A 19,547-nucleotide genomic window follows, 5' to 3' on the forward strand; every position below is an offset into this window, starting at 1 on the left:
TTGAAAATAACAATTGACAAAAACTTGTTCAGATTCAAGATAAAACTTCAATGACACTCATGATAAATCTGCCATTCATCTAGTAGCATTCTTGCAAAAAAAACAAAAAAAAAAACAAAAAACCAAAAGCATTGAGTTGCTTTCCTTCCAAATTTAAGTTTACCTACCACAGGAGAGGTTGAACCAACTATCACCTAGATCCCAAGTACATGCCAAAGCTCTCATTCAAAGCTGAAGGCATACCACTGATTGACTCGAGACCCACCTTGGGTAAAATTTTTGACCACTGAGAATGTTGAATTCTCTGATCTGCCTTTAGATGAGAAAGGAAGATTTCGGGGGATGAGCATATCAAGAATGTAAGAGACTGGATAGAGGGGTTTGATTTCACAGTGGAAAAAAGTAAAACTCCACATACAGATATATACTACTTCCAAAATAAACTTTTGCATAAACTATACATAAACTTTCTCAAAGATACAATGTCCAGCTTCAATACTACTCAGAAGACATAATTCATTGAAAAGTATTCTGGAAGGGAGCAAAATTTACCTTAACACCGCCGTAAGCAAATCAGCATTGGGGAGAATTTTTGTTGAAACACTGAATGGAAAATCAAGAGTTTAAAATTCAAACAGGAGCATTATTTAAAACCTGAAATTGAATCATCACAAAAGGAATTCAGTGCAACCATCATCAAACCTGTTGCTCTTTCTAATCAACTACAGCTCCTTTCTCATTTTTCGTTGAGTTCCGAACACTCTGTATGCCATTGATTCGGATTGCCTCATTTCCTTTGGTATTTCTGCTAAACTTACTGGGAACGGCTTCTCTCTGCATTTCCCTAACCAAACACAATCACAAATTAGTCAATTATTTTATAGACGGTTTATAAAATAACAAAGGCACATGATTTAATAGTTTATGACAAAATAAATCATACATCGTTTTGAATAGTTCCTTTTAAAAAAAAAGACTTACTGATGAGTCAATTGCCAATTTTCTGAAGAAATCGTATGCTTTTTATGAGTGTATCACAACCTTCAAAAAATACATGAAAATCAGTAAAATTGTAAATTAAAACAAAAAAGAAAACCTCAAAAGAAAAAAAAAACTAATTAGCATTGAAGTTACTGAAAGCACCAGAAATTACCAAAAAAAAAGAGAATCCACACTAAACAAAAAAGAAAAGAGAACTTGCCCTCAAGTATGGGTTGTATAATGATTTCCAGTATCCAGGTTGTGAGTTTTCATGCTATTTTGAATATAACTCGCACTTACCAAGACCAATAGATGATGCTACACCAAGAGCCAGCCATCAGAGTCCAAATTGCAGATAACGAATAAGCTCCTGGATATGCTACATTTTGATTAATTATAAAATCAATAAAGGAAACTCCAAAAGTACATCAACATTATGCAAGAAACATGCCCAATAATGCATATATGATGCAACATTCATGGGAAATCTTTATCCCAACAACTCATACAAACAATATTAAGCAACTATATTAATCAAATAACGGTTACTCTAACTAAAATTCTAAATGCAACTGAACAAAATTGTCACCCTGCGAGTAAATACCTCTTGTTGAGGTCCACCAACTGTCGCAGTGATCACTCCTATACCTCCTGCTAACATAATTAGACGCAGAAACCAACCACCTCTCGCCATAAAACACCGAACATATTGGCCAATAGCCAAATTGAAATACTTTAATGTCTTTAACAGCTGTGTTGTAAGTGTTAAATTTTCTAGTTCCTGGTGATGCTTCAAATGGAGTCCTGCGGAATTCAAAGATTACAGACGACCTTCAGATTTTTAATCTGAAAATTGAAAAAATTAAACTACTTTCCTCAATTGGAATTTAATTAAACATTTAAAGAGTTAAAATAATCAAACTTTTTGTTTTTATTTACCTACCCATAAAAGTTTGATTTCCATTTTATTTAAAAACGTACAAAAATTGAAACCTTCTGTTTCCATTTGATTTCCCCTTTCATAATTAGCTCAGCTGAGTAGCTCCCCCACCTCATTACTCCCACGTACTAACGTAAACAATGAGTCACTACAAATTTCAGGTTTTATATGAATTTTTTTAAAGGAAAGTGTATAATTGGAAAGAGTAGAAGAATCGAGAAGAAGAGTACCTGTGCGTGCTCAGATCAAATCAGCCAGAACTTGATCTAATTGCAGCGACAGGAGTGAAATCCGACTTCCAGTTGCTGCACCTCCTAGCTTCCTTCTTCTGCAACTCAAATTTGGTAGAACAAAAGTCTCAATCTTTAACAGATCGGAAAAACCCAGTAATCACACATATTTAACAGATCGAACTCAAAAATTAAAGAACGAAAAGAAATGGTGAGGAATTTACTCGAACCCACAAAATTAAAAGTAATTACTGCATAATCAGGCTAAAGATTCAAAATTCACTATGTAAAGACCCAAATTAAACATAAAATTAAAATTCACGACGCAACAACCCGAATTAAACACAAAATCAAGGTCCTTTCAGAAACATATGCTTAAGAAGGCGAAAATCTGAAACCTTTCGAAAGCGCAGAAATAGAGAGAAAAAAGAATTGGGGGAAAAGTTGGGAAATTTACCAGAGGGGTTTAGGTGGAGGCGCCGAGAGGAGCCGATCGGCAAGGCGGATTGAAACTCGAAGGGCCAAGCTTGGACTCTCCGGCAGAGGCGAGATCTAGGGTTTTTCCACAGACAGAGAGGAAACCTAGATTCGGAAAATAGGGAGAGAAATAGAGACCTTGATTCGAAGAGAAATGGTGAAGCCCTAAATCGAGCTTCTTAGTGCAGAGAAGAGTGAGGCGAGGAGGGAGACGGGGAGAGCAGGAGTCGAACAAAATAAGGAAAAGCTGATAGTGGGGAGAGAGAGAACCGAAGCACCCAAAGAAATCGAAACCGGAGAGGATAAACGCGTGGCCTTGGAGGGTAAGGAAGTCATTTTACTGTAGAAAAGATGGCAAAAAATTAGCTTAACAAACTAATTGAGGGGCATGTTGGTCCGCACACTGCCCTAGAACAGTAACCAGATGTTTGGGTTTTAGTATATATAGAATAATAAAGTCGGAAGTTAGATAGATGAGTTCCAGGGAAAAGATCGGAATCTTTCTGATGTTTCTGAGGGGGAAAAAGAATACAAAGTCTGGTAACATCCTTGCCCTTGACTGCTTAAACAAGAATTTAGTAGCAGTCCTCCCAGAATACTAAAAAAGTCACATGACCATTTAAGAAAAGACTATAAACAGCATCCATCAAATTATATGAAACATAATTGATAAGAAAACAACTAAGCCAAGCAGCTAGCGGGTAAAGTTACTATTGGAAAACCTCGTACATGCTCCAACTTCAACCCCATCGTGAAGAAAAAAGTTAATTCTCTGATAAAGCCTCCAAAAATCAAGCGTAGTCTTCTTCAGAAATCCATGTACTGTCACTAGTAAGTTTACCGAACTATAATAAGAATTGCATATACTGGTTGCTCGCAGTTGCTTGACTTCTAATTGCGTTGAAAGTTGTCCTTTATTATTTTCTTTTGGGTGGTTCGGCTAAAAGAATGGCATAATTTTGTGGATAACAGTGGGACTGCATTTAATTTCTTATGGATCAAGGTTAGACTGTAGGAGTGTTATGGAATGATATGACTGAACCAGCCGTTTTTAAGGTAGCTTTATAAGTGTTTATTGGTGCTTTGCAGTTATTTTCATTGGTGTTGAATCTATTTCCCTTGCTCCCTTTTTCAGACTGTCACAAAAACGATGCCCGGGAGCAATATTCATAAGGGGGATGATGAACTTGGAGGTTGTCAGAATCATTCACACTATCACAATGTATAATTTACTCAACCTTACTGCTGTGTTCTTCATATTACGTGTTTTTCACAGTTAGTTTTAGCCTTTTAGGTTTGTTCTTGTTAGGAGTAATGAAGGTTCACAATCTTATCAAAGATGTGAAACACCAGATGAGTACTTTAGTCTATATGTTAGTTAAGGTAATGATGAGTCAGCATAAGTTGTTGACATCAATATTTATGTATAAATACTCAATGTACACAGATCTCAGATTAATGGAAAATAATTCTTTCTCTCTCTACATTTCCCTCTCTCTCTAAAATCCTAATTCCTTACCTGCTAAGTTTCTATTTTCTACATGGTATCATCGCCGGAGTCCACCGACGTTGATCTCCCGCTTCTGCGTTCTTGATTTTCTTGCATTTTCTCACTTGCCAAACAGATCTTGTCTCAATTCTTTCTTTAATTCTTTGTGTGATTCGCTATGGCTACAGCGGCGAACTCCTCCCACTCCTTTCCCCCTGCCAATTCTTCAACTTCTGCTTCTCACACTGCGGTTTCCAATCATCTCCTTGCTCCGATTGCCTCGGTCATTGTTCAGAACATCGCCGGTATGGTTCCGACGAAGTTGACTCGACAATTACATTACCTGGCGCAGTTTATTTCTTCCAGTTCTAAAGCGATTTAAGCTTTTAGGGCTTATCGACGGCACCGATGTCTGCCCTTCTCAATTTGTTTGTGATTCTGCTGGACTTCGTGTTCTTAATTCAGCGCATGATATTTGGTGTGAACGAGATCAAATCTTGATGATTTGGATAAATTCGACTCTCTCGGAAGATCTTCTCCCTCTAACTATTGGTATGGATGATTCTCGATCTCTCTGGCTTTCTCTGGAAAAAAACGTTTTGCTGGAGCTTCTTGTACTGACATTCATAGTCTTCGTGCCAAGATTCAGACGATTCAAAAAGGTGATTCTTCAATGACTGATTATCTCAATTCAATTAAAGAAATTTCTGATAAATAGGCTGCTGCGGGTGAGCCGATTTCTGAGTCTGATTTGGTAGCCTATATTCTGTCTGGTCTTCCTGATGATTACGAGTCATTTGTTGACTCTATCAAAACTAGAAATGAGTCCATAACCTCTGATGAACTTCATGGTTTACTCTTGAGCAAGGAAATTTCTCTTCAAAAGCGTAAGACTCGATTGACTGCGTCTAATACATCTACTCCATTTCATGTTGTTGCTGCTTAATCCTCTACTCCTTCTGGTCACCACTCTGGATTTCGAGGGAATTATCGAGGTCGTAATCAAAATCGCAACAGATTTCATCAAAATCGTAATTTTGGGGGTAATCGCTTCACCAATCAAAATGGTGGTATTCTTGGTGCTCGTCCATCTTGCTCTAGTGGTTTTCCATCTAGTCAATCGAATTTCTACTCTAGGAAATCAAATCCATGTCAGTTGTGTAATCAACATGGTCATCAGGCTCTTCATTGTGGTCGTCTCTCTCAATTTGCTTCTTCAATGTCTTCAGCCTACTCTCCTATGGCTATGACTGCAGTACATCAGACTACACCAAATTACTGGATCACAGACAGTGGTGCTTCTCACCATGTTACTCCAGATCCTTGTTCTCTCAATTCTGCCATTCCTTACACTGGCAGTGAGCAGCTATTTGTTGGTGATGGTAAAGGTCTGTGTATATCTCACATTGGTCATGCTTTTATACGTACATCTAATGCTGCTTTTAGACTTAAAGATGTCCTACTTGTCCTTCAAGCTTCGCATAATTTGTTGTCTGTGTACAAATTTGTTCATGATAAATGGTGCTCTCTATCATTTGATCCTTTTGGATTCTACATCAAGGATCTAAGAACTGGGAAGATGCTCTTCCAGGGCCTTAGTGAAGGTGGTCTTTATCCATTCTACTAGAATGCTTCTGATGGCTCTTCTGGGATAACAGTCTCTCCTAGTGCGCTGATGGTTGCAAAGGCTGATATTTCTCTTTGGCATAGAAGGCTTGGACATCCTTCTAATGCAGTTTTACATTCTGTTTTACGCACATATCATTTACCTGTAATTGGTTCTATCAATAAATTGTCCATTTGTGCAGCTTGTCAAATGGGTAAAGCTTCTAAGCTCCCATTCTCTGTGTTGCCTTGTATCTCAGTCAAGCCTTTTCATTTGGTTGATGCTGATGTATGGGGCCCTTCTCCTACTTGGTTACATATACTACTTAATACTAGTGGATGATTTCACAAAATACAGTTGGTTATATCCTTTATTTCTCAAATCGGATGTTACTTCAATCCTCAAAACTTTTATTCTCAAAGTTCAAACACTTTTTGCATCCAAAGTTCAATGTTTGAGATCAGATTCAGGGGGTGAGTTTTTAAGCAACGAACTTCAGGGTTTCTTTAATGCTCAAGGCATTACTCATCAGCTGAGTTGTCCGCACACACCTGAACAAAATGGGCGTGCTGAGAGGAAACATCGTCATGTTGTTGAAATGGGCAAGACTTTACTCTCTTAGAGTGGTTTATCTCCTAAATTTTGGGTTGAAGCTTTTCAGACAGCAGTTTATCTCATAAACAGGTTGCCACCACAGACTTCCCTCTTGAGTCCATAGGAAAAATTGTTTCAAGCCTCACCGAAATATCATACATTGAAACCTTTTGGTTGTGCATGTTATCCATGGCTTAAACCTTACTCCAGTCACAAGTTAGAACCTAAAAGCAAACTGTGCATTTTTCTGGGATACAGTTTAAATCACAGTGGCTACAGGTGTTATGATCCTATCATTGAGAAACTTTACATCTCTCGACATGTTGTATTTGATGAGAGTTATTTTCTTTTCCTTCATCACAATTTCTTAGTTCCTCAATCCTCTGCAATCTCCATTTCCAATCCTGCCAATTCTCCGATTTCAGTGACCATACCTATACCAATCTCTTCTTCCAGTGCTGGTTCTCAACCTTAGGATTCTGCAAGTTCTGATACCTCCCATGCACCATCCATGTCTGCATCATCTCTCTCAGTCACTGATTCCAGTATTGAGGAACATGTCTCACCAACGGCACCTCACAACATTCATCCTATGATTACTCGAGCAAAGGCTGGCATATGCAAACCAAAAATTTTCACAGCTACTAAGCATCCTCTTCCTTCATCAGTGGATCCTCTCACCAAGGTTCCATCGACACCAACTACTTATCTCCAGGCTTCTAAACATGCTCCTTGGAGGGCAACAATGCAAGCTAACTTTCAGGCCCTTCAATCCACATGTACATGAGATTTGGTACCTCATCATCCATCTTACAATCTTGTCGGTTGTAAATGGGTTTTCAAAGTGAAACATAAAGCTGATGGGTCTATAGAACGGTATAAAGCACGTTTAGTGGCTAAAGGTTTTCATCAACAAAAAGGTTTAGATTTCTCAGAGACCTTTAGTCATGTGGCCAAACCACCAACCATCAGGATCATTCTCTTAATTGCAGTTCACTATGATTGGTTTGTACATCAATTAGATGTTAGCAATGCGTTTTTACATGGATATTTGAATGAGGATGTTTATATGCTGCAGCCTCCTGGTTTTGTTGATGTCTCCAAACCTACACATGTTTGCAAGCTTAAGAGATCTTTATATGGTCTTAAACAGGCTCTTCGTGCCTAGTATGAAGCCTTCTATACTGCCATCCTTTCCTTGGGGTTTTCCTCTTCTGCATCTGATACTAGTCTCTTCATCAAGAAAGATACGACTATTACATTCATCTTGGTTTATGTGGATGATATAATCATCACCGGCAACTCTTATTCAGTCTGTCAAACCATTATCTCTCAGCTTCAAACTTTGTTTCCTGTTAAAGACCTTGGTGATATTCACTATTTTCTGGGGATTGAATTGCAAAGGTCTTCCAAAGGCTTATTTCTTCAATCCAAGTATGCTTTGGATTTACTTAAGAAAACAAATATGTTGGGTGCAAAACCTTCTAGTACTCTAGTTAGTTCTTCTAAACTGGATCACTCTGGTACCCTTCTTCCTGATCCTACTTCCTACAGATCCACTGTTGGTGCTTTGCAATACCTTACCTGGACTCGAACCGGATCTAGCCTTTGCTGTTAACCAAGTTTGTCAACACATGCAGGCCCCAAGAACCATTCATTTGCAGGCTGTCAAACGTATCTTACAGTATCTCAAAGGTACCATTGACTCAGGTCTATGGTTTATAAAAGGTCCTCAACATCTAACCGCTTGGTCTGATGCTGATTGGGTTGGCTGCCCGGTTGACAGACGCTCTACCAGTGGATATTGTGTATTTTTGGGCTCAAATCTGGTGGCTTGGAATGCTAAGAAACAAAACACAATGGCTCGGTCATCCACTGAAGCTGAATATCAATCCCTTGCAAATACTGCTGCAGAGATCACGTGGATTTGCAAGATTCTTTATGATATTTCCTTTCCTCTTCTCCGACCACCTGTTATTTTTTGTGATAATAAGAGTGTTATAGCATTAGCTTTCAATCCGGTTTTTCATGCTCGCACCAAGCATGTTGAAATTGACTACCATTTCATCCGAGAGAAAGTTCTTTTGGGTCAGATTGGTGTCCAACATGTTGGCACTTTGTCACAGATTGCTAACATTTTCACCAAGTCCCTTCCCGCTGACCGGTTTACTTCTTTGGCTGACAAGCTTTCAGTTCGTTCTTCTACCTTTAGCGTGAGAGGGTGTGTTAGGAGTAATGAAGGTTCACAATCTTATCAAAGATGTGAAACACCAGATTAGTACTTTAGTCTATATGTTAGTTAAGGTAGTGATGAGTCAGCATAAGTTGTTGACATCAGTATTTATGTATAAATACTCAATGTACACATATCTGAGATTAATGGAAAATATATTTCACACAATTCTTTCTCTTTCTACATTTCCATCTCTCTCTAAAATCCTAATTCCTTACCTGGTAAGTTTCTATTTTCTATAGTTCTCACCAGAGCTGGATTTAGTGGTAGCCAACGGTATGCTGCAACGTGGACAGGAGATAATCTTTCAACTTGGGAGCTGTTTGGATTAAAACTTGAACTTTGGGCTCAAAGGGGAGATTGGCCCAAAAGGAAGCCTAGAAGGAGAGAAGCCCGAAGCCCAGAAGACAGGAAAGGCCCTTTTCTGACTAGGTGCAGACCATGTGGACCACTTGCTCACCAACCCAAAGGCCAAGTGGTGTAGACCAACCATCTAATCAGCTCATAAAGTACTTTACAGTGGCAGTACAAGTAAATAGATGATGAGTCACTACCCTTCAAGCTGCATTCGGGCAAGATCATTGCTACAAGAGGCCAAGCCAAAGTGTCTATAAAAGAAGAAAGAGAAATCAGAGATAAGGACACTCAAACAAACAAACAAATACAAGCACAAACTCTGCTCAAACCAGATTTGCCTTCAACGAAACTGTAGTCAGCCCAAGCCTTCATCCCTTTCGGGATAAACCCTCACTAAAAGCCTTTGTAATAGCTCTGCTACCCTATTCAACTCTTACTGTAGTATCGATTTATTTCTGTAAACTCATCTCCCTACCCTTTTTTTCTAAAAAGCTCTCAAACCCCTTGATAAACCACAAAGATAGGAAGTTGCAAAACAATCAGCCTTGCCCGACAAGGTTAAACCTTGCTCGACCCTCTTTGTTTTTTTTGTCTTTTCATTCATTAGCCTAGCAATATGTTGTATACTTCCAGTTGTATGCAAGTTATTTCTAGTAAGATGACTATTAAAAGATTCTCTCAGTGCTTGAATCCGATTTGAATATGTCTTCATAGTTCAAACCAGATCTAAGTTCTAAGCTCTCGGGCATATAAGATTGATCATTTAAAAGTCCTTGGCCTCAAGGCATAAAAAAGAACCTTATGTGGACTTAACCTATCCACGACAGTCCTTGATAAACAAGAAGTCCGAAGTTACTTGGGGCGCAAATAATCGACCTATCCCTTAGTTTTATTTCTATTATATTATGATTATCGTGGAACACTTAAGTATAGAATGAATTATGATAGGAAGCTTCAAGGCATATATCTAAGGCCCTACAAAGGCACTTATTTGGATTCATTCTACTCTTCGGGCTAAAAACGTTTGAGTATAGAATTAATTCTGATACGAAGCCTCAATGCCTATATCTAAGGCCCTACAAAGGCACCTATTTGGATTCATTCTGCTCTTCGGGCTCGATGATCAAAAGTATAATAGTCATAATACTGTATGCAGCAATAAAACAAACATTATATGTTCGAGTACTGGATTAGTTATTGACTGGAAGCCTCAATGCCAACACCTAAAGCCCCACAAAGGCACCTATCATAATTAACATGATCCCTCGGGCATATATACAACTGAAACTCAATATCCGTTTTACATCTACCATGCTGAAGATGGCAGTGGCACGCCTGAGCACTTAAAAGTTAATCTTGATTGTGAAGCCTCAAGGCTTACACCTAAGACCCCACAAAGGCACCTTTCAAAGTTAACTATGTCCTTCTCTTTCAGCCTTGCTCGACAAGCCTTGCCCGACGAGCCTGCCAGTGAAGCAGAAGCCCGACAGAAACCATCAACTGGCGCCAACCTCTCGGGGAGCTGTGTGCTTGTCATCCAGGGAACATTCCCCGACGGAAATTCCTGCCACGAACATAGTTTTGGCACGCCCAGTGGGACACATTTATTTTAATCTTACACGTCAAAGGAGAAAGGTCATAAACCTTTGCTACAAATGGTAGATCAATCGGGAAATCCTTCTTCCCCATCAGGACAGGTGGTCCTGGAAAGCCCAATATCATCCGGAAAATCTGAAGGAAGAACAACTAATGAGGAATTACAGGCTACCATGATACAAGTATTGAAGAGCATGGAAAAAATCTCTTTGGAAACTAAGGGGGAAGTAAGTAGACTGTGTACCTTAACAGGGAATCTACAAAGAAGACTAGATCTGGAGTTTTCCTCTCCAAAAGGTGCTCAAGGAAGTGGGATGAGCCAGGTTACCATCAGAAGTGAACCAGTCATCCTCTTATTTCCACTATTAGAAGAAGAGAAGGATAAGGGGAACAATAAGGTAGATCTTGAAGGAAGTCAACCTGTGATAGAACCAGTACTGGAGAAAGAATTTCCAAGCTTCCCATTATTATCATTTAATAATATGAAGCAAAGCGAGCAAGAGAGAACGAAGTATGGTATGCCCATAACAACAAGAGAGTCCAGCGGAAAGGAAAGATCCACAATGTCAGACAAACCTCTTCCTTATAGCCACCCCCTTTGGCCAATAAAGGAGGAGGAGCCAACTGAAGGAAGCCTGAGTCAAAGAAAGAAGCATTCGAGGGCAATGACCAAAGCCCGAAGAACGAATCTGCCATTCTCTTCCAGAATAATAATACAGCTACTCAGCAACTGAGGGAGGAGTTGGCTGAATTAAAAAGGACGGTGGCTCAAAATGCTCAACCACGGGCTCGCCCAGTGTTCAGGGTTACCTATCAGAAGCCTTATCCTGAACACGTGGATGAGCAAAATCCATTCCCTCTTAACTTTAAGATGCCTGCATTCCCAACGTTCACAGGTGAAGATAGCAGCGTGTCCTCCAGAGACCACATTTTCAAATTATCCAATCATTGTGTGGCATATGAGGACAACCCAAACTACAAGTTAAGGTTGTTTGGGAATTCATTGGCAGGGTTAGCATCTCAGTGGTACTCTCTATTACCCCCTAACTCTATTGCCAACTAGGGGCAGATGGAAATGGCATTCCATGAACAATTTTATAGAATAGAGCCATAATTGACTATCAATGATCTTGTTGAGGTCAAACAATACGAGCATGAGTCCACAGAGGATTTCATGATGAGGTTCAAGAAGAAAAGGATGAGATGCCAATTCCCCATCAACCAAGCACAACTCATATCAATCGCCCAAAGGGCTCTGAGGTTACCTTTGAGGAAGAGGTTCTATGATACACAATTCAATGAGCTGCATGAATTGGTAATTGCTGCCACAAAGTATGAAAGGTTGTTACTAGAAGAGCAGCAAGTGAAGCATACTTCCAAAGTTCCTCCATTCTACAAAAATAAAGCTGCAATTCATCGTGTGAAGGTAGGAGAAATCGAGCCAGAGTATGAAGATGGTCATGATGGAGAAAACATTGATGTATGTGCTGCTGAAATGACCACACCTTTCAAGCCGTTGATGGTGAAAGGGTTGGTTCAACCCATCAAAGATCAGAAAATCGTGATGAATGATAGAGGCTTCGTCCCTATGAAACCTCCTAAGTACCAGAGTTATTCGTTCGATTTGGCCAAAGCACCTGAGATCTATGAAGAACTGGTGCGGGCAAGAGTAATTTTGCCAGACAGTACTAAAAAGATGCCTAAGCCAGAAGAGTTGAGGGGGAAAAAGTCTTGTAAGTTACACTATACCTTCAACCATTATATAACCAATTGTGTCCAGTTCAGAGATTGGATACAAGACCTTAAAGTGAAGGGAAAGTTGTTACTGGACAAACCCCAAGCTAGTATAATGGTGGACACAAATCATTTCCCGGAGGCACCTATCAGTACAATTAGTCTAAATGTTGGAAATGTGCCCTAAAGCCAATCATGTGATGATACTTTACGGACATTTCACATGTTAAACTAATCTAGTTTTACATATAAAGGGCAAAGATTATTGTTTGAGCCGTCTCATATAAATGTTATATGCTTAAACGATAAAGTCCAAGGAATATGTGATTGGGAGAATGTAATATAATGAAGTTAGATTCTTGAGACCATTCTTTCGTAGACACATCCTAAATGTTCCTGATCATAGGATTGCCAATTGGGCGTTGACAGTCCGTTAAGATCAGTACGTACTATGTCTTCTCTCAGGGAGAGTGATTAGTCTCGAATCATTGGTGTGTGTGACATCAAGACAAGTACGGTAGGTGCTCAATAGAGAATGAGTTCACTGAACGCGATCAACGAAGAGTTCTCATATTCCATGTCACATAAGAACTCATGGTTGGGATAATGCAAAGTAGTCCTTTGACCTGAGGCATCATAGTTGTCTTGTGGTTAAGACCTTGATCTTTGATTATGTCAAAGTCATCCCACCAGGAGGGTGTCCACGGCATCGTTGGGGTCAAGCCGCTTAGCTATGGAGACAAGTGAATGCGCAACAAGGGATCTCTAACCTTCAAACCGTTTGAGGGAGAATACTCTCTGATATGATTTGAATCTCTGGCCAGAGTATGAATGAGATTAGGGAATGCGTTCCGAATCACATTCAAGGTAATCATATAAGCACAAGACACACATTGGATAGTAGACATGAGAAAATAAACTATCAAACCAAACAATGTGGTCAAGAGTATTAGATTAGAGAATGACCGTATTGCATTTGTAATCCCAGACTGAATAGGTTCTCCACCTCTTCTGATTAGCTTGGGTAACCATGACATACGGCTAGGTGTCACTCATGGTTTGTGGAAGCCCTAAACGTGTGTAATCACTAAAGGGAGAATTGAAAATAGTTTCAATTCACAATCGATGTAAAATGGTTTTAATCGCCCACTACCTCGCTAAAAGGAACCTAATGGATCGTACACCGTGTAAGGTAGAGATGGACGAAATAAATGAAATGAGTAAGATTAATTGAATGGTTTAATTATTTATGGCAAGGATTAATTAATATGTTAATTAATTAAACGAATAAGTTCGTTAAAGACCACGGGATAGTTTTGGACCTTAAGGCCCAATGGGCTTCGAACGTCAAGCCCATTAACTTAAGTTGTATGACAATTTAATGAATAAAGATTCATTAAAGCCCAAAAGCCCAAAAATCCCTAAATGGCCGGCCATAAGGAATGAATTAGGGTTTTGGTTATTTAGGTCACTTAAAGAAGTGACTATATAAATGACTTTATAGCCAAATATTCATTAAGTGAAATAAGGGTTTATTTTTGGGGAAAATGGGTGAGAATTGTCTCTCCATTTTCTCTCTAAAGAGGCCAACACCTTGGAGGTGATTAGCTAGTCATCTAATCCTCCAAGGTCACTCATTCATCATCCAATCTCTCCTTGGTGTAGAGACTTAGAGGTTCTCAATTTTGGGAACTTGGAGAACCTATTCTTCCATCCAAATCCATGGATCTAAGAAGCAAGGAATGAAGGCCCTATCTCTTTGGGTGATTAGCCTTTGCTTATGCAAAGAGGAATCTACAAAGGTATTAATTTCAACTCACTTATTTTTGAGTTGATTAAAGGTTCACCAATCTACTAGGCTTTGAATTTCATGGTCATGTTTTGTTTTTGAGTACATACAAGCATGATTCCGCCTTTTAATTGTTAATTGCATGCTATATGATGTTGCTCAAATGAACATGTTTTTCAAAATAATTCCTTCACTAAATTGGGTAGGGAAGCCGGGGTCATCATTTATTGCAAGAAAAGAGAGAGATGGATTCCCTGTTGACCCGATACCCCCACATCAATAGTAGTAGCATCAGAAGAAAGACCAAGTAACTAAAATCAGGTCCTGGAATTGGTGCTAGTGTGGAAAGCAGAAAGAAAAAGGGGGCAGGGAGTTGCCCCAAGTAAAATCAGACAGTACCAAAAGCAAAGCAAGCAAGAGACAAAACACATGTTCATTCTGATAAGAAAAGGGTTACAAGTAATCCTAGTCTAATAATTTTACATCTTCAGTCAGGGTGATTATTCGAGAATGATATGTCTGCATGATTGCAAAAATCCTACTAGGTTCCGCCAAAACAGTACGGCTATTTGCAAGTTGAGACCTAGTATGCTCTAACTCCGAGTTTGACTTCTTCACTTCTTCGATTTGGTTTTCGAGGGTGTCAAGAAGAGTTGCTTGCTCAGCTTTAAGAACAACCGGTTGTTCCTCTAGCTTTTGGATTTCAGACGTAACCACTCCGATCATTTCTTTTGTCAGAAAGCCCTCATCCATCAACCGTTCAACCTAGGCAGAGGTGCTTGATTCTTTCTCCTTAAAGCACTTTACCCGATTGGCTTGTCTATCAGCTCTCTGATATTGCTCCCTAAGAGCCCCTCAAATTCTTAAAGAAAGAAAGGAAGGAATCATGCTGGGTTTTTGACAGCTAACCGGCTTTGAAAAGCTCAATCGTAACCTTTTCTAGGTCACAAAGAGCCTTGAGGCTGAATGAAGCTGAGAAGTCATTCCTTGCCCATTCTTGGAAAACTCGTTGCTCTGGAAAGCCGAAAGTTGAATAATGCTTTGAAGATTTCAAACTCGTCTCAAGTTGCCCGAATTCTTCAAAAAGTTTGGGCAACTTAGCAGTTTTTGAAAATGAAGAAGAAGGGGGAGGATCTCACACTCCAGTTTCCTCTAAGGGAGTAGTACCCACTGATGGGGCAATTTCTGTCTTCCTGGCCTTCTTAATTCCAGGATAAAGAATCCCGGCACTTCCAAAAGTTGGATGAGGCCGGGGGAGCTTTGACTTACGAACCAAACGAGGAGAAGAAGTTTCTTCCAGGACCTGCTGCAAGGATCAAAGAAGACCAGATTAAGACAAGAATACAGTTTGAAGTAAAGGGAAGCTTGGGGAAGAAGAAATATACCTGACTGAGCCTTGGGGCCTCACGAGGAAGAGTACTGACGCCTGGTTGAGAAGAAGATTCGCTACCACCAACAGGGGAAGAAAAAGCTGCGCCCAAACCGTCACCAACGTCCTAAGAACATCAAGGAATTGCAGCAATCGTCAGTAAAACAGATTGTAAGAGGAAATAGGAAGAAAATACCTCTATACCTGAGTTTGACCCTGAGGAAAAGAATGAGGTTCATTGATGGTAACTATCGGGCAAGCAAACACCTGCAAAGTAGTTGCCTCTGAAGTCACAGGAATCTCAGGGACTATGGGTTCGTCACATGTTGCCACTGACGGATGTTGTGGTTTATGCGTTGGGGAAGGCTGAAAAAGATATAAACAAGAAGTTGATATCGAAACAATGTACAGGAAATCAATGTAGGAACAGTTACTCACCAAATTACTGCCCTCATCCACAAAGTGCAACATGACTCCTGTGGATGGATCAAATTGAGAAGATGGAGTTGCCTCTAGGGTAGAAGAAGAAATCAAAAATTTCGAAGAAGAACCTTGACTAGGCAAGGGGGCAGATACGCCGACCTAGATAAAGAAAGAAGAAGAGAAAGGTTCGGGCATTTGTTCCAGAGACTATAAAGTTACCCAAGGTTCAAGGAGGGAGAGAATGCACCTTTGAAGGATTAACCCGGGGAGGAGAGGGGCTTGTCTCTCGGGCAAGTGGCGAAGAGGCCTCGGGCGAAAGGTGCTTTTCCTCTCTTGCGGTTTGCCTCAAGTAATCATGCTTAGAGTTTTTGAGAAAGTAGGAAAGATTATGCAGATAAAAACATAAACCATACATCAAGTTCTTTGAGGGTGAGATTTCGCAATTCTTCAGCCTTTTTGTGCATTTCAGCTCCTAATGGTTCCTCCTTAGAAGCAATGGTTGGTTTCTTAGATGCTTGAGGTCCTGTTTTCAAGAAAAACAAGGGCAATTAGGTAAACAAGAAGGATGACAATCTGGTGAAGAAGAATATGAGCTCACTTAAAGATTTTTGCTTATTTCTGCCTGCCTCAAAGACTGGAGCAGATAAGGCTGAAGACTTGGGAGTTGGGACAGTTCTTGCTCTCTTACTCTTTCTAGTAAGAATTGGTCGTATAGTCTTAGGTAGAGATGCAGGATCAGAATATGAGGTCTCGATCACAATTGCTTTCTTTCGTTTAGGTGCTTTGACAATCGCCTCAAGTACTTCTTCAGCTTCTGAATCTCCAAAAGATTCTGAAACATCTTCGCCTTCTCCAGCTTCTCGTCTTTCAGCCTCTACTGCAGCTCCATGAAGAACTGCTACATCAACTGAGTCATCCTCGGACTCAATGGGTGCCGATTCAACATCCACTTGGGCTGCAAGATCAAGCAAAGTAAGATTTAAAGGACTTCAGAAGGAAGGCAGAGTCAAGTTAAGGAGAAGAAATACCTATCAGAAGTAACCGATTCTTTTCTTGGATCATCTCCTTCCAATTTTCAAGTTCGCCCGAACTGGGGTATGATTTGAGAGAAAGTTGACTGAAGAGGCGATCATGAGTCTCGCTCAAGTCTCCTCCGTATTTCTTGGTCCATTTGTCTTCCCACCAAGAAGAGAAGAGTGAAGTACATTCAAAATTAAGAATGATGGACTTTCGGGCAGCCTGACTCATGACTTCAAGACTACGTCGGGCAGCTCGAAAGGTCACCTCGGAAGGAGATAAACGGGATGGGAATGGCTTGCCTAAAACCTAACTGCCTGCTGTAAAAGTTAGGGTGATACACCTCCAACCCTCGATCATATCGATTGCCCCGAACTCCCCAGGCCATGTCTCTCGGTTGAATACAACTAATAAATTTCTCCCTGCAAAAGGAGGTGGCATCTTCCCTAGGAGCATCTTGAAAGGCTTGGTGAGAAAACTAAAGATATCTTCTCAAGACTAACGCGCCCCATTCCAAGTCTGATCGAGTCCTACAAACTTTGAAGAAGTAAAAGCAGGCGAAGGTGGAGTGATCTGTAGGAGCAGCTTCAGCTAGGATTCGGGCAGGGGCCACACCATCTGGGAACTTTAAGTTGGCAGCCCGAAACTCTGGAAAATACCATTGAAGCCATGTTTGTATCATCCATATGGGCCCATTCAAGTTAGTCTCAAATGGCTCGCCTTGAGTCATTTCAAAAAGAAGATGGTAAAGATGAGAAAGAAGAAATGGACCCGTAGCTACATCATCAAAGTTGTGAAGAGCCTCCACCAGGGGGATCCATTCAACCTTCACTCCTTTAGATTTATTGGGGAAGACACGTTTGTTGAGCCAGTATAAGAGGAAATACATGTGCTCTTGGTCTTTATCAACGTGAAAAGACCCTGCTCCAAAATTCTTCTTTACAAAAGGGATGAATCCCTTGAAGGAGGTCCCGTAGCTCTTGAAGGTTGCAGAATTATATTCCAAGGAAAGGAGAGAGGCAGATGAACCTGAGCTTTCAGCAATTGAAGGGGGAGCCCAGTCTTGAGTAACGTCCACTATCCTGCCCGATGGTCTTAGCCCGAAGACTTGAACCATGTCTAGAACAGTTGGAGACATGTGACCCATGCGAAAGTCAAAAGTATTTGTGCCCGAATTCCAGAAAATAAGGGAAGTAGCAAGCAGTTCGGGCTTGGGAATAATGGTATTTTTTGAGAGCATTATTAGTTCATAAATACCATTATTCATCCATTTCTTCTTGAAAGTTGGCTTTAGTTCATCAATCCACTGAGCCCAAGCCAGATCATTCATCAAAGGAAAGCCTCGACGATGTGACGATCACTTGGATGAAGAAATGCCCGACTTAGCCAAAAAGGGATTTGGGGAAAACCAGTTATCCCTGGGCATATTGTCCTCTATCACTGAAAGGATCCGGGAAATCCATGCGGGACCCAATGATTGTGCCCCCATGCACTTCAAAGAAAAGCTCGGAATACAAACCTGCCCGAGGGCGATGCAGTCCGTTGAGTAAACGGCGCAAAGTTGCGATACCTTCGCTAGATTCATATGATAGTTAGATTTGGCTGGATCTTGAAGCCATTTGATGCAGTTTGAAGGGGAACGACAAAGAAGACGACAAAGGTAGAAGATATCGGGCAAAGAGCAAAAGAGAGTCTGAAAGATTTAGAGAAGTAAAACGGTTTGGGAAGTTAGGAAATTTTCAATTGCAGAGGGATTTCGTGCTAAGAACGCAAAGGATTCATGGGTTAGTGAAATGATCGTAGGAAAGTGATGATTATCTTTAGAAAGTGTGCAAATCCCGAGAGAGCGACGTGGGTTTTAAATGGGAAGCTTTTCAATCAATATTGGCGCTTGGAATTCCAACCTAAATATCAATTGAAGGGGGCACTGTTTGGATTAAAACTTGAACTTTGGGCTCAAAGGGGAGATTGGCCCAAAAGGAAGCCTAGAAGGAGAGAAGCCCGAAGCCCAGAAGACAGGAGAGGCCCTTTTCTGACTAGGTGCAGACCATGTGGACCATTTGCTCACCTACCCAAAGGCTAAGTGGTGTAGACCAACCAGCTAATCAGCCCATAAAGTACTTTACAGTGGCAATACAAGTAAATAGATGATGAGTCACTACCCTTCAAGCTGCATTCGGGCAAGATCATTGCTACAGGAGGCCAAGCCAAAGTGTTTATAAAAGAAGAAAGAGAAATCAGAGATAAGGACACTCAAACAAACAAACAAATACAAGCACAAACTCTGCTCAAACCAGATTTGCCTTCAACGAAGCTGTAGTCAGCCCAAGCCTTTATCCCTTTCGGGATAAACCCTCACTAAAAGCCTTTGTAATAGCTCTGCTACCCTATTCAACTCTTGCTGTAGTATCGATTTCTTTCTGTAAACTCATCTCCCTACCCCTTTTTCTAAAAAGCTCTCAAACCCCTTGATAAACCACAAAGATAGGAAGTTGCAAGACGATCAGCCTTGCCCGACCCTCTTTGTTTTTTTTGTATTTTCATTCATTAGCCTAGCAATATGTTGTATACTTCCAGTTGTATGCAAGTTATTTCTAGTAAGATGGCTATTAAAATATTATCTCAATGCTTGAATCCGATTTGAATATGTCTTCACAGTTCAAACCAGATCTAAGTTCTAAGCTCTCGGGCATATAAGATTGATCATTTAAA

The 19,547-nt window shown here is 40.4% G+C and overlaps 1 pseudogene; it reads right to left on the reverse strand.

The window, feature by feature from the left end:
* Positions 1–19,547, reverse strand: part of LOC126603062 (pentatricopeptide repeat-containing protein At3g13880-like) — a 58,459-nt pseudogene that overhangs the window by 16,219 nt on the left and 22,693 nt on the right.

The sequence above is a fragment of the Malus sylvestris genome, chromosome 15 (genome assembly GCF_916048215.2).
Source record: "Malus sylvestris chromosome 15, drMalSylv7.2, whole genome shotgun sequence".
Classification (NCBI taxonomy): domain Eukaryota; kingdom Viridiplantae; phylum Streptophyta; class Magnoliopsida; order Rosales; family Rosaceae; genus Malus; species Malus sylvestris.